This window comes from Pseudochaenichthys georgianus, chromosome 8 (assembly GCF_902827115.2).
Source record: "Pseudochaenichthys georgianus chromosome 8, fPseGeo1.2, whole genome shotgun sequence".
Taxonomy (NCBI): domain Eukaryota; kingdom Metazoa; phylum Chordata; class Actinopteri; order Perciformes; family Channichthyidae; genus Pseudochaenichthys; species Pseudochaenichthys georgianus.
Window position 1 is genome coordinate 8,071,464 of NC_047510.2, and position 10,135 is coordinate 8,081,598.

The following is a 10,135-nucleotide window of genomic DNA, read 5'->3' on the forward strand; positions in this document are numbered from 1 at the left end:
ACCTCAATCGATTGCTGTACCATAATAAATGTTAATGGACCCCTGCTTGGGTTCAACAGCTTATACAGCGCACACTAGGTGATCGATAGGACATACAGATGGGACTGTAAAGAAAGGAATAATTACGTATCCTCTGAAGTTGGGTGGGTTTCAGGAATGTGTTATGTTTTGAAGATAACAGCTTCTACCTGAAGACCAGCCTCGTGTTAGCCGCGGATCGACCTGTAACTGCGCAACATAGGTTGGGAGGGTTACTTTAAAAATGTATTCCGTTGCAATTACTAGTTAGCTTTAAAGAAAATCTTATTCGTAACGTTATCTGAGTATCAAATATAACAGCAATGTAACCTGAACATTTTTCGTTACTTTTGGATTACCTCAATATCAAATGCAATGCAAATAAATACAAGAGAAACAAAGTAACAAAAACATTTGTATAACTTAAGTGTATCATGTAAGACAACAGAACAATGTGACCTTAGATAAAGAAACCAAGATATTGAGGATCAAAAACTATTGTATTAAAAGGAAAACCTGCCTTTCATTTAGCATATGCAGTACTTTATACACCAACAATGAAACACATGAGCACATACTACAGTTTAAAAAAGCAGACATAAAATCTAAGGTAACAGAAAATGCTAGTTTAATACATACAGTTAAGCTCACACACACTATTTTATGAACTTATAGTTTCACCTGCTGAGTTAAAATAAAAAAAATAAACCAAAGAAATTGAAAACCATAAAGCAGGCAGTAGGCGTATACAGATTCAAACTTTAAGTACTAGCCTACAGAACAGTACAGTTTACAGAGAAGAAATACAATCTGATCCTTTTACAACAAACACTATATGCTGTTTTTTGTTTATAGTAATATTGAAATCCTGCGAGTAATCCCTTATGTTTAGAAATGTTACCGTATTACGTATTTGTGTATGTAACTATGGGGGAATACATTTACCTTTTTTTGTATCCTGATTCCGTAATCAGTTTCTCGCCAAGCCTGACTGCAGCGTCATGGCCATCCTTACGTTACTTGTACGTACGATGATGCATATAAATAGCCTATTCTGTCGAAAAATGAAACTTCTGCAGTTTTAAGCCATAAGGGGAAAAAAATGTCATGGCATGTGAAAGTTTGTTTGAGGTTTACATTTTTAATACAGCTTTGGCCCGTAATTTCAATTCCCCATTTCAGCGACCAGAGAGAGGGGGGGATATATCCAGTCTCTGATTGTGTTACGTTATTATGAGAGTGATCTCATACTTTAAATTGTATATATTTATATACATATATTTGTGTGTGTGTGTCCGCATCTGTAGCCTGTTATTGTCTCATTATACCGCACTCTCAATTAATTCAAAGTAAATATGTGGGGGAACAATGTTCAGCTGATCTAACAGAGATTATAAAATATGACAAAATACTCGACAGCTGATGCAGCTGTTGCCACGTAATAATGAACGGACGTCGCTTTAATATGACCGCTCAGAGGAGAGGAGTTCTCATTTCTTTAAACGTCTGCTGCTTCCCCTCCTCTCTCCTCGGTTCCCCTCCTCGGTCCTCCGCTCGCATCTCCTGTGGGCGGGACTAAGTCTCGAGGAGGGGAGTCGAGGAGGGGAAATTTAAGAATTGAGAAGCCTCTAAAGATCTGCTTGGGACGGAGAGGACGCAGCGTTCAAATGTATAGTGATACTCTAAAAGGCTCAATGTGGACAATCCTCGTTATCAATTAGCATATTCGCGTTTGCGCGGTAAAACAAGCAATCTGTCCAAACATCTTGCTAAAAGGCAGAGAAATGCATTGTTTTCGACTTCCATTTACGTGTAAGGTATGAAAAGTACTCAAATATTGTACTTAAGTAAAAGTATAACTGTGTAGAATACTCTTTTAAAATTAAAAGTCCTGCATTGCAAATTTTACTCAAGTAAAAGTACAAAAGTATACGCATCAAAATATGCTTAAAGTACCAAAAGTAAAAGTACTCATTCTGCAGATTGGTCCGTTTCAGAATAATATATATGATATGTTTTATAATTATTGATCATTAAAGTGTTATCAAAGCTGGTAAAGGTGCAGCTAGTTTTAATGACTTTGCAGGGTAGCTTGTGAATTGCAGGTGGAACTAAAGTCTGATTTAAGAGTTGATTATATTTCACATCATTAATCCAAATCTGCAAAATAATTAATGGTATTCAGTAGGGATGCTCTGATCGCCAATTTTGGGGCCGATCGCCGGAATCAGTATCGGCCAATACCGATCGCCGATCCGATCGAGTGGGCGGGGCCTATGGGGGTCTTCCATTTAAAGTGATGTTTAAAACTCAGTTAGTGGAGCTCATTCACTGGCGCTTCCACAAACAACAACCAACATCATTATTACATTTAAATGAAGTACATTATTCAAGTTTACATTAACTTTGGATAATAACACGGGAGAAATGAGCGGACGCGCTCTCTTTTCCTCTCTCTCCCTCCTGACAGCCTGTCAGTATCTCATGCAGCTCACTGATCCAGTAATGAGTGACCCGACTGTGAAGAATAAATATATTAATAACTAGTTTAGCTTGTTCCAGAGGTAGATCAAATAGCTAAGTGTGTTAGGTCTAACTCTTAGTGTGTGTTTTTCTCCACTCACCGGTCCGTCACAGCGGGTGGAGCTGCAGGATTTCTGCTCAGACACATTGCATACCGCTATTTTATTGTCATTTTCGGACACCTTAAAATACTGCCAGACTGGTGAAGCCATTTTGACGAGCTTGTTTTGCCGCGCACAGAAAATAATGTTATGTATTTTACGTCAACATTTTACGTCATGCGATCGGCATTTTTAGAGAGCACCGATTGGTCAGCAAAGAGTGAGTATCGGCCGATATCGATCATCGGCGGCCGATCGATCGGAGCTTCCCTAGTATTCAGTGTTTCCCACAGATCTGAAATATACTTGTGGTGGTAGCTGGGCACGAGGGGGGAGTTTTAACAACATTAACATGAACCTTTCTGTTGGTTGCTTGTTAGCAGACCCTTCACGCGATAGCAGAGCGAAAAGGTACAGGAGGCATAGAGCGAGGGATCATTGTCCACTAGTTAATCGATCGCAGATGGCGTCGTGCTCGCGGACGGATACAAAAAAAACAAGAGTAAATCTACATGCTGTTACTTACTGCATGTTATGTGTTCTAGCAGCCCAGAATCCACAATATACATAAAAAAAGCAATGGTAATTATGTTTCCAATTTGTTTAGTTTTTCCCTTATAAAACATAACAAAAAGAACCGATGAAAATACTGTTCAAGTACCGGATTGTTAAACAGTATATATAAGAGTAGCAGTAGGCTACTGTTCAAATCTTAACGACACCCATCCCTACTGTTGCTGTAGGCTGGCATTCATGGTAAACTACAAGGCTCTGCAGAGCAGGTGGGCTGAGTGAGGAGGAAGTAACACATGTCAGGGGCGGCAGCAGAATAAGAGGCGGGCATATGCTCTCTCTTTGTGGCCTGGCCTTGCCGCTTCACCGGACAACATGGCAGAGATACACATCTGACCCAAAATAATATCCTCACAGATGGAAAAACCCAACGTCGCCGTGGCTCAAACTCCTGGCATTTACAATCACGCACTCGTCTTTTCCATCTGGGTTTGCTTGAGGCTATTTTAAGAAGTGTTCTTGTGACTGAGGCGCAGAAAAGCAGCGAGGTAGAAGAAAAAACTTGGCTGTTAGAGATCCCAGGAGGAAGGCCGAATTTATCCCAGACGTCTCTGAGTATTGACAAGTTGCATCTCGGCTTACACCCTGAAAAGGGTGTACACAGAGAGGCTCTCGGTGCTCTCCGTCTATACTGCTGCCGATCGGCAAAATAAATCCCACTCAACCATTGTTAATTCTCAAGAATGATGTTTATTAATGACTTGTGTTTCAAATGTCTCGATTTATTTGCCCTCTTTGTAAGAACGAACAACATGTGCTTGACCTACATTCTGCGGCAGTGGAGTTTAATAATAGCAGATATTGAGTAAGTATTGATTTTGCTATTTTTACGTCACAACAAGTCTGTAAGACTGTTTTATTTCAAGGTTTTTCAGGTTTCTAGGTTACAAAGGAACATTGTCTTATTGGTATTTGAGTGTGAAGCAAGCAACACTGAAGTAAAGTCATTGGTACAGTATGCTGATAAACAATGGTTAAAAACAGTTTATGTAATATCGACGTTTTTTACCTCAAACTTACCAAAAGTTACTATGCACAAATAGATAAACAAAGGTATTGGCCATCATTTAAAGAACCTCTTCTGATGCTTTCCGGAAAAAGTTATCTCATGTGATTATTGGATAAATTACTGTCCCAGTGTGTTTTTTTCAGAACCTGGCAGTGATGAATGTTTGTTGTGTGACTTAGAAACAGGACTAAGATGGTGTCTGACAACATTTTTCTATACTTTTTAGGACTATTCCAATCTTCATACCAAATAGTTTAAGTAGCCTCAAATTAACGAAAATTAACCATAGAGTTGGCAAATAGAAAAACACTCAATGATTCAATTCAAGATTCAAGGTTTTATTGTCATGTGCACATAGCTACAGTGTAGATATGGCAATGAAAAACTTAAAGGGGACTTATCATGCAAAATGCACTTTTGTACGTCTTTCATACATGAATATGTGTCCCCGTTAGGATTCGAATATTCGTTACAGTCTCCTTAATCGAAAATTATTTTTAAAATTCGATTTTATTTATATATTTTTTTATTATTATTTATGTTTTAGGCCTAGGCTTAATTTCAACCAAAATATAGACTAATGCTAATAATAGTAATAGTATTAATTATTGTAAATGGCCATTGGTCACACCACCAGTTTGTTTTACTGTAAACTTGGAGGAAGCCAGCAGCGCAGGCTGCGCAGAGTGCAGACTGCTGCACCCTGCGCAGCCCTTCACTGCGCTGCTACACACCGACCCCGCCCCCCCCCCCCCCCCTCTCCGTCACACGTGCGATCAGAGGCGCGGGAAGGTATTTTGAATGGGGGTGCTGAGATGCTGGACTCCAGTGAACACTATTACGGGCGCACAAAAGCACTCACAAACACACAGTACACCCGCGACTGTTACAATGAAGGCTCGATAATCAGCTCACGGCATATAGGCAGGGGTAAAGTGCTATTTTTTACGAGTGGGGAGCGGACCTCACCTCCTATAGGGGGGTCCGGGAGGATGCTCCCCCGGGAAGATTTTTTTTAAATATTGAAGTTAAAAGCATCAATCTTGTGCACTTTGAGAGCAACATTAAGAGATCTATGGATACATCTCTCAACACCCAGATGAAACACAACTGTAAGCAGATGTTCTTTTTCTTTATGGATATTTTACAAATCACTCCCCTTTCAAACTGTATTCTTGTTTTACTGCCATATAGTATTTCATAACTGTTTTTCCTTTATTCTCTTATTTGTTTTATAACGATAATGATCATATGAAGGTGTGCCACGGAAATAATCTTTTGAATAGTTTGTGACCAAACTGTTTGAGACCCACTGAGATAACTTAGACTAAAGTTAACTATCTAAACACTCAGAGAGTCCTTTAGCTCACCTGAGCCTCTCAGTCTGAGAGGAGAGCTCTCCTCCAGCTTGTTGTGGAACCAACAGCTCTGTATGTCCGTTAGTGCAGCTAGCTAACCAGCTAGCTAACCAGATGCTAACACGGTCCCTGCTGCTGGCCACCGGTCCCTCTCCGCACCCCCTGCCTGCCGCTAGGGGGTGCTGCAGCGCCCTCAGCACCCCCCTTCTCGCGCCCATGCGTGCGATTGATTTATTGGAGTGAGAACACAACTAAAGATGAACAAAGGAAAGAAGGGTTCCTCGTGGAACTACTTCAAACTGACAAGTGCAAATGAAGTCAAATGCAAGCTCTGCGAAAAGACTTTGGTGTACCAACAATGCGTTCGCATTTCAGTGCGAAGCATGCCAAAGAAGTGCCTGCAGAGAAAGACGCAGCGCAGCCGGCCATTACTAACTTCACTTCAAGGCCACGTCGTTGTTTGCTTTGTACTGTTCTACCTGAATAGCCCTTTTATTTGTACCATGTACATGTTCCAGTAAAAGAACACAACGGAATTCCATTTGACTGTGCGCAGTTCTCCAGTGAAGGGGGGAGTCTCCCTCCGCAGCCGGTTGGCGTAGTTTTGGCACAATTCCGTTGTACAGACCGACGTTAACAGCAGCCCTTTTTATAATAATCGATTATTATTCGCCAGGGCTGTCCTATTTTCGATATTGATCATGGTCAGTTTCTGGCATCCCTAGTCAGGGAACTCACCAAGTGTCAGAAAACACAACCCTCTCTCTTTACTCCATACCCAAAATCTCTAAAAACGGGGCTGCAAAGGTGCTGATTATTTTTAGAATTTTTCTGACGTCAGAAAAGGGGTGCTCCGCCTATAGCCTACAGATGTAGCGCTTCATTTCAGACGCCTACCCGTGCGGGTCCGTTATCTGCACGGGGTGGGCCCCTGCTGAAAGGAAAACCCCCTGCAGGACTTGATACGCCCCCTTGATAAATACATGTAATTATAATGAAACCAGCTGCAATGGATCATGGATCCACCAGGGGGACCCGTGATTAAAAAGCTGCCACAGTGGAACTCATGTGAAATAAACAGCTGATAGATCTACAGGTATCTGATATAGCGGATATTTGTTAAGATCCATATGTCATGGATAGGATCATATTCTGTGCTAAATAAGAGACATGTAATCATTTACAAAACATCACCATGTTTTTTTTTAACAAAATAATGTTAGTGTCCACGTAGGTGTAAGTACAAAACCATCGCTATGTTTTTTTGTCAGGAAATGCAGACCGGCTCCAACTAATGATTTGTAATCATCATCTTCACGATCATTTAATGTATCATATGTTCGCCAAATTGAAATGGATGCACTAATACATGTAGTTTAATCCACGTGAGTTTACAACAACAAAAATAATCGCTTTGTTTTTATATCACATCCGACCGGAGGAAAATGCAGCGTGGCTCTCACTACCGATAATCCTAAACCCACGGGCAAACAATAATATGTACAGTGTTAATAGTTTACTGTATTATTAGTGTCTATAACAATCACAATCAATCACACATTGAGTTGTTAAAATCAGACCGTTTTTTTTTTTTAAATGAAACGGCAGCTCTCAGGTGATCAGCTGTGTGTTTACACAATAAAATATGCATAGTATAATTTAATAAATCCTTCCAACACACATTGTAAGAACAGTTCTGTTTCATATGAGTGTTGAGAGCTGTATCCACACATCTCTTCATTTTACGCTCAAAGTGCACCAGATTGATGCATTTAACTTCAATGTAAAGAAAAACATCTTCTGTTGTAACAACAATAACATTATAAATGGTAATATAGCTGAACATGGTATTGCACATTTAGCTTTGAGTGTTACTGACCTGAGATGTTTTTATTACATGAATTAAGGTGACGGAGGCTTTTTAACATAGACTTTTCAGTGTCCCACATTTTGCACAGAACTGTCTCACATTAGGACATGCAGATGGTCTGAGACAACTTGGCACTAAGAGTAGGCCTACTGATATGTCTACCATTTCTTTTATAAGTGTAATATCTGCATTTTCTCTTTTGGTTTGATTAGGACACTTCCTGGGGATTTCAGAATGGTACTGGATTTTGATTGACTGTATCGGCTTCATATCGCAATATATTCCCGAAGTCTGAAATGCAAAAATGTCCCACATTAGGGCAATTCACCCTACATTTAATCATTCAAACAAAATCATATTTCGTTTCTTTTTAACGAAATAAATGTGGTTTAATCCACATAATTTACTGTGTTAATTGTTTACTGTAGTATTGTTTAACTTGAAAGTGCCTGATGTGAACATTTCCAGAAGAACGTCTCTTGAATGGCCTTTGTATGTATACAGTAGGCTACAGTATAGCCCAACCATTTACACCTTCCTTTTTTCCCGTCAAGAGTTTGAATTGGAGAAGGGTAATGGTTATCGATGGTGCTTTTAAAGCCTATTAACTAATAACTGTGTGATTTATATTGCTTTTCAAATGCATATGGCCACCCATTGGTCCCAATCAGGTGCACAACTTTAAGGTGCATACCGCCACCTCCGGAGTCGGCTTGACTCGGTTTGCATTCATAAAGAATGCACAAATGTGTTTAATCATTAATGTCAGATATGTACTAAGTAAATACATGTGTCTCAAGATTAGATTCAACTTTATTGTTATTGCACAGATTACAGGTACTGAGACAACGAAATGCAGTTTAGCTTCTAACCAGGTGCAACAAGCAGTAAAGTGAAAAGTAATGTACACAATCTACAGAATAAAATATAGAATTAATTAAATGATGATTAAAAGTGAGGGGTATGATACACTAGATATACACAGCAGCCTGTGAGCAGTATGAACAGTGGGTATGAATACACTAGATATACATAACAGCCTGTGAGCAGTATGGACAGTGTGTATGAATACACTAGATATACACAGCAGCCTGTGAGCAGTATGAACAGTGGGTATGAATACACTAGATATACACAGCAGCCTGTGAGCAGTATGAACAGTATTAACAGTGTGTATGAATATGTTAAGATATATAAAGTATGAAAACGGTAAGTGCAAGTATAGTATAAAATATATAGATATTAATTTCATGATAAACATTGTGGAACAATGATGAAAAATGTGAATGGAAGTGGCGACGTAAAACTGACACAAAACAACAAGAAACTTTTGCCGAGCCAATGGAGAGTTTTATCAGCAGCACGGGGTAAACACCACCAATGAGCGCTTAGCTCGAGATACCAGCGAGTGGAGAGGGAGAATGATATCTACATTTTCTCTGTTGGTTTGATTAGGACACATCCTGGGGATTGTGTTTACAAACATTGACCATACCGTTCACCAGCCCCCATGTTGCCTATGCTGTTGCGAACTCTTTGTTTAAAACTAATTGGCCATTGGAATGTGTAGAGGAAGTCTCCCAAGGGGGATGGTCACATTCCCCCCCCTTCTGTGATCTCCCAACCCCCAGTCTGTAGGGTTGTGTTCGCATATTTAAGCTGTCGCACTTCCTGTTGTTTCTGTCGCGCATTGCCGGTATGAAAGGGTCTGTGCCGGAAATATCAAACATTTAATAAAAGTGAAAAACAATGAACAAGACTTAACGTATTCATAATAATTAATTATATTTATTCCGTTTGGATGTAGGATTTTTGACTTTGTTTAGAGCAGTGATCTTCTCTGCAGCAGAGAGCTAAGCGCTGTCAGACCGGACCTAACCCTGAAAAGTATTATCATCTGAAAGTAATCATTATGTTATTAATATTAAATACATATAAGTATTTTTACAACTTGTATTTAGAAATACTCTGTCGTAATTATTGATGCATAAATGTGTTCATCCATTCAAAGTGGCATCTGCTATAATGGGGTTAATGTATGATATTACTTAAAGTGCCCGTGAAGTGCAAGTTTTTGCGCCAAAACGAAATGGCAGTTTCATTCCTTACATATCATTGTGCCTGTTCATGGCTAAAATAATTGTAATTATTAATTAATTAATTATTAAAAATTAAAAAATATTTTTTAATAATGACGGCCGTCTGAGCCTACCGGAAGTTGCAGACGATAGCGGCTGTGACGTCACAAGATGGGCCCGGTTGTGATTGTAAACATGGCGGAGACTTTGGAAAGTGATACAAGTGTGAGAGAAATGATTGATTTTGACAGTTTTTCGGACAGGATAGATGAGGAAAGTGGCACAGAAGATGGAAGTAACGATGAGGAAGCGAAGGACATCATTGAACCCTATAGATTTGAGCCGTCAGGGACGTCAAGTGGGGAGGATGATGGCGACGACATGGACGAGGGGGAAGACATTGACCGGCTACAGAACACTGAATAGTTAGCAGGTTAGCAGTAACTGTGCTGTCACTGTCGATTGGAAAATAGGGGGGGAAATAATTTGCTTATGTACATGTCATGTGCTAGAGTATTATTAAACTAGAATGTTCTGGTCATTGAATTAAAACATACGCCAGGGTGACCAGCCCTGTTTTCCTGCAGCTTATGGGAATAATTCCA